The sequence below is a fragment of the Desmodus rotundus genome, chromosome 5 (assembly GCF_022682495.2).
Source record: "Desmodus rotundus isolate HL8 chromosome 5, HLdesRot8A.1, whole genome shotgun sequence".
Lineage (NCBI taxonomy): Eukaryota > Metazoa > Chordata > Mammalia > Chiroptera > Phyllostomidae > Desmodus > Desmodus rotundus.
In genome coordinates, this window is record NC_071391.1 from 86,392,226 (window position 1) to 86,398,649 (window position 6,424).

The window sequence follows — 6,424 nt, forward strand, 5'->3', positions numbered from 1 at the left end:
GACAAAAAGGAATTTATTCTTGATGCTTTCCACATTTGGGGTAAAAAAGAACGGACTTGTGTTGTAGTGAGTGGAATTAATTTAGACACTGGGTAGAATTACCTGCTTTAAAGAATTAACAGCAGAGCCATCCCTGCTGTATGTATGGGGTACAGTGGTACAAAATCGTGGCTCTCTTGGGTCTGTAAACACCCTGTGTCTCTAAGGAGGAGAGGTGGGATAAGATTAAGAACTTCTGAAAGATGACCAGTGAATCAGTGAGTCAATCAATGGATTAATCAATATTTGTTGGGTATTCTGTAGAATGTACTTTAATAAGAATTTGTTGAGACTATTCTGTGCAAGGCCCTGAGCTGGGCACAGAACAAGGTTGGGTTCGGTACCCTCCCTCCTTTTGTTCTTTCATGTTCAGAAGGCCATATAGCCTCATAGTTTGGGCAGACTGACAGCAGACTCCATAGCCTTTACATCAACCTCTGGCTCCTGCCATCATATGGTCCACATTTCCACCCATATCTGCTAAGGTCCAAGAGCCCCTGCCTCTGGTCTGGGACAACCCCATAGCTCTGGACTTACTCTTCATTTACTCCCAAAGCTTTTGCTTGGAACCATGTTCCAGGTCAGCAGGCTTGTGAAGAATTCTTTTTTCAAGTTCCCTTCCCAGGCCTCTGAACCTTGTCTAGTTGCTTCCTAAGTGGGTTGAGTGTTAGTTCTTTTTGATGCTATCGTCTGCTCATAAGTTTACAAGGGAGTCATTCATTCACTTAGCCATTGGTTCACATATTCTATAAACACTTATTAATAGTCTCACATGTGGCAAACCCTTTGCTGGAGCCTGGGGATATAGGGATCAAAGAGTTCTGTACACACTTCTTCCCAACAGCCTACTGTTAGTGGAAGAGACAGACAACTCCAGAAGAAGTTGCACCATATCCCCAGATCCATCCTGGCTTAGGGGGACAAGCTGGAAAGTCTGTCCCTTGATCAGAGTCCCTCATGGAGCCTGTATTTTTAGTGTGTCTGCTCTTGCCATCCATCATACCAATTAATTAATTAATTGCATTTTATTTTATATTCTAGGAGTTTGGGTGTTTTGAAAGCAAATATGCAAATCTATGCAAATCAGCACACAAATTTATGCAAAGACAACAAGGAAATATGTCCCCAGATTTCCTGGGAAAAAAATCTAGAGGCCTTAGCCAGTCCCTCAGCAGGCTGCCTGTCCCCAAGCCTGTCCTATCTTCCCTTTTGTTTGTGTTCTTAATCTGTGCTGGGCTCCCTGCCTGACCACTCTGGGGTCAGTAATGCAGGTGGGCAGCCAGCAGCCTGGCTATCTATTATCCCCAAACCCTTCAGCTTCCTGAGCCACCAGAAAACTCCTTCACTCACTTTTCATTTGAAACAATCCAGAAATTCCCTAACACTTTCCCCTATGATCAGGTCTTGTGAGTTTTAGGCTTGGGACTTGCCTTGATTAAGGAACTTAATAGAGGAGGTTGGCAATATCTGCTTGTTATTGACAAATTAACCCAAGCCATTTTATTGACCACCTTCTGTATGCAGAGCCTTGGTTCCTGCAGGAGCTGAGAGACTACAGTTAGAGCTGGGGGTGGATTGCAGAAACTCTGTGGCTTTGCAAGGTAAGGCTGCCCAGCAGGTGTCACAGTGATAAACAGCCTGTCTCCTGCTCTGGACAGGAAAACTCATGGAAACAGTTTGGCAGGAGAAGGGGCTCTTAGGGCAGAGGCTGACAGGGACAGCATGAGAGGAGGATCAGCCATCAGCTTGCAGTGTCAAAAGGTAGTATGGCTTTGCAGAGTCAGAAGGCAAGACAAGCCTGGCAAAGCAGGCTCAGGGCAGCCAGGGTTGGAAAGGACAGAGAGAGGGAGATGGGGCTGGGCTGAGGGATGAGCTGGCTGCTTGCTCATGTATGCACTTCTTAGCAGGCAGAGCGAGGACATGGCACTCTGGCCAGGTCTTTGCTTAGGCACACACACATTTACATGCCATTAACTTACCAACTATGGCCAGACCCTCATGAAAATGGGTAAGCCTGAAGGATTTGATCTCGGCTGAGAAACTTCCAGAGGGTGGGCGTTGTGACGAAGAGAGGATATGAAGTCTCTTTCCCTTGGAGAGCCTTTGAAACAAATTTGAAACCCATTTGTTGTGTGGGAGAGGAGGTGCAGTTCAGTCTGGAGGCAGGGGGATGGACTACATGACTTCTGGCAGTCCAAGGAGACTGAGGATAGATCTTCCCAAGTAGATTACATACAGTGTCAACTTGCCTGCCCATGAGTGGCAATACCCACAGATACAAGTTTAGTCTCTCTCTTTCCCTTCTTCCTTCTGATGAAGTCTCAGCAGATCAACAGGTCCAACCACCCCCAAGTCTGAAATGGAGCTTTGTTTTAGGCTGTCACTCATGCCCTCACCCTTTTCTGCATGGATACAGAACTTCTTTCATGTCTGGGGAAGCTCCCCCTCAGGCCAGTGGTGCTGGGCAGCCTTGTTGCCATTCTGGCCAGAGCCTGGGGCTCAGACCTCTGGAGGGGCACAGGGCAATATTCTGGCAAGCAAGCATGTCAGAGTGGCTCTGGCGTTTCCCTAGAACAATTCAAATTGCTTTTTTTACACCTCACTGCACTATGCCAACCCTGATTCACATTATTTGTGCACTCGCTAAGTGTACATTATCTGATCCGTCACCCTGTAAAACGTTGCAAGAGGAATCCGTGGCTCCTGTCGGTTGCTGACTGTGGGTCAGACACAGAAGTCTCTGTACAAATATTTTTGCAAAACAGAAAGGAAGGAATAAACCCAATACTACCACCACCAATAGCCCACCATGGCCGTGGGCTGGGAGAGAAAGTCTGTGCCTTCTACACCAATAACTCAGACTCTCCTGGAAAGACAGTTCAACCAGAAAGCCCCAGCAACTTTGCTTCCCATGGTCTCCTTTCTGTGTCACATTATTTAACAGGAAGAGACAAGCAGGAAGAGAAATAAGTCTTTGAACCCAGTTATGCAGATTTCCTCTGGCTGCAGCTAACGGGTCTGGAGAGAGCTGGACTGTGATTATCTCAGTTTATGTCCCTGCCCTGCTCAGTCCAGGGTACTCTTAACATTGAGCAAAGACCTTGGGATCCTTCCATTCTGGGCCACCTGGGAGCTTTGCTCACTGACTGCCAGGTTTTTCTACCAACCCCTTGAGACAGCTTATCTAGGGGAAGCCCAAGAGCTCTAGAAAATGGATGGATTCCTACTTTTGGCCAGATATCATTCTGCCTTTTGTTTCTCTCTCCTACTATCTGAGTTAATGGACCACTTTTTTCGTTATTGGAGATCTGTCCCAAATGGTACTGGGACTTTGGCAATCCATCCCACTAAAGATCAGAGCCTTATTTCTAAATAGGTACAGCCAAAATGTTCTGTAGATTGGCCGAGAGGCCCTGTACAAATTCAAAAGTGTATCCCTGTCTCTGTAGGAAGAACGTCAGATTCATTTTCACATTCAAGACAAAAGACTTGCTCTGCAAGAGTCCAGATTTCCTGCTCAGTCTCAGCTCTGAGTTCAATTCACTGCATACACAGGAGAGCACACAGGGGGCATCATGAACCTATCGCAGGGCCTGTGAAATGGAGGCAGCAGAACAAGACAAAGACCTGTCCCTGCCCTGGGGTTGCTTATGATCTGGTTGGATTGACAAATAGCTCTCTTTCCCAGCTGTTCCTGATTTGGATCCAGCCCTAGGGCTCCTGAAGGGCATTTTGCAGCAGTGAAGCCCAGAGGTCGCCCAGCTGAGAGCCACATTTCCTTTCTGTTGGCAGGAGCCAGCAGCATCCACATGGGAGCTCACATCTCTCTGAAAACAAGGAATCTGATGCCTCACTGACAACTCATTTTCTCAACCTTCATTCTGGGGAAAGGCAAGTTTGTGTCCCAGCTGCCATATTGTAGCTGCAACCCCTGATGCACCATCAATTAAAAACAGCAACAATTATGCATGAGAAAAAAAAAGCCACAGAGAATAGGCTTCCATTAGATTAAGTAGTTATAGGAATAAAAAAATAAAACCTATACCATACTTTGGCTAATTAAACCCACTCACCATCTGATTAGGATGTGTTGTGAGACCATGGAAAAGTACCAACCACTAACTGTAAATAATCTGGCACAGGTGGGAATGATAGCATATTCCCTGGCATAGAGATAATGGATCACCATAGCGGTTAATCAGAATCACTAATAACCATTGACAAGATGGACAATACCAAACAGCTGGCACCTACTGTTGGGGTGAGGGCAGGCCATGTTCCTAATAAAAATGGCTTTTCAATTCCATTCCACGTACTGAGATCAGCTGCTGAAGAGGGACAGATGTGCTGACCACTTGAGATGCCATCAGATTTGAGGTTCTACTGCTATCTGTTCTAGACCTGCTATCTGGGCTCAAGTGAGTGGAAGAGGAATTATAACCCAGTTAAAGAACATGGAGTTAGGACCCAGCTGCCCTGCCTTGCACGGGTGTCTGTGCCAGACCACAGTGCTTCAAGGGTAAATAGGAACCAAGCAATGGGTGCCCTGGGAAGATAGCATGCCCATTGTTGAGAGCCACAGTCTTCTGGCTGCTCCTCCCCCAGGATCAGGTTACCACGGGAACCAGGCCTCCTGCAGGGCTTAGCCTTGGTAGGGCCTCATTGCTAAGGCCCAAGACTGAGAACCAAGGGCAAACTCAAGACATAAGCCCTGGGAGAAGACATTGTGGGGAGAGACATGAGCGTGTTCACTGCATGGGGAGGGAAACAAGGATGTGCAGGACAGGAGTTGGCTGGTCAGAGCTCTCTCACAGTGTGTCCAATGTGCATTTAGTGGCTACTCTCCAGCAGGCTCTGTCCTTTGGAGCAGCTGTGAGGAGAGTACCCGGGCCTTGCCTTCTAATTACCACTAATTGGGTAAATGCTGAGATGATCTCTGTCTCCCTTCCCTTCCACTCCCTTCCCCCACAAAGGCAACTGAGAGATACAGAGAGGTCAAAAAAGAGACTTTTCCAAATGGAGACAGGCAAGGATGACATGGTGTGAATACCAAGCAGCCACTGCCCATGAAAGGGAGAGGGACAGATAGAGGGGAGGCTTCTGAGAGTGTGGCAGCTTCTGGGAGTCACTGAGCAAGGAGAGGGAAGAAATGGGGCAAAGTTGGGGGGATGCTGAGGTTTAGGGGCTCAGGTCAGTTTACCAATCTGGTTTCCTGGAGAAGCAGGACTGTCTTGTTTATATGGGAAGTGATGTAATCAGTCTTCTGGGGCTTGCTCCTTTAATAGTCCTCAACTCTGGGCCCTGGAACTCCTGGTCTACGTTTGTGAGGTAGGTTCTTCTGGTAGTCCAGATGGGAGGGTAGAGATCAGATGGCTCAGTCTATGTGCAGGGTCAAACACACTGAACACCAATGGAGAACCTCAGGACAAAAACAATGTCTTTTTCTCCTTTCCCTCAGGCTGTGGGTAGGAGTTGTGCCTATGGCTGTGCTATGTCTCCGCTACATCTCAGCTATGTCTCAGCTATGTCTGAGACAGGCCAAGAAACTCATGGATTTTAGGTTTGAGGTAGTTTGCAAATTAGTTGCAAAAAAGGTTTTGTGTTTCTCTTCATTTTTATTTTGTAAAGCTGGCTGGTGAAAAGGGAATGGCCATCCCATTTTATACATGGAAAAACTGAGGCCACAAATGAAGTAGCCTGGGACACATTCAGTTCTATTTATTATTATTATTATTATTATTATTATTATTATTACATGTAGGCAGCCAAAGGAAGGCAAAGGGAATTACGCATCACTTTCTGCCCTGAAAACTTGAGGCATGCCAGATTTCATTCCAAGTGGCTCCTTTCCTGAAGAGGAGCACTATTAGGCCCCTGAAAAGGGAACCACCTTGTTTTGTGTTTTAGAGGACAAGAACCTAAAGTGGCTGAAGTTGTAGGCAATCTACTAATAACCCATATGTTTAGGAAAATATTGCTTTGGTTTTAAGTTATGTGAGGAATACATGCTTGTTTAAAAAATATTTAAATAGTACAGAAGGAGTTTAAGTAAAAAGTCCACAAGCCCACTCTTTCATCTCCTAGGTCCCACTAATTATCTTTTGTGAAATTTCCCATGACTGTAGAAGCCTGCATGTTTATATAGATTTTCCTCAAATTAAAAAAAAAAACACTTTAAAACTGTCTTCATTTGTCTATTATAACTTTATTATTCTTTACAGTTTACCAAGTGCTTTCATTCTCACATTAACCAGTCAAGGCATCTGGGACAGGCATTATTTTCCCGGCTGTCCAACTCAGAGAGGTTAGGTCAGCTGCCCACTTACTGTTAGGTGTCTGTTTATTGTTGGAGCCAGAACTCAAACCTGGGGTTTCTGGATTCAAG

At 46.0% G+C, this 6,424-nt stretch overlaps 1 non-coding gene across 1 annotated transcript; it reads right to left on the minus strand.

The window, feature by feature from the left end:
• Nucleotides 1-5,792: 5,792 nt before the first annotated feature.
• LOC112314433 (small nucleolar RNA SNORA67) lies at nt 5,793-5,936 on the minus strand. Its single transcript, XR_002975793.1, has one exon. It is a non-coding gene; the product is annotated as a small nucleolar RNA SNORA67 (small nucleolar RNA).
• Nucleotides 5,937-6,424: the final 488 nt, after the last annotated feature.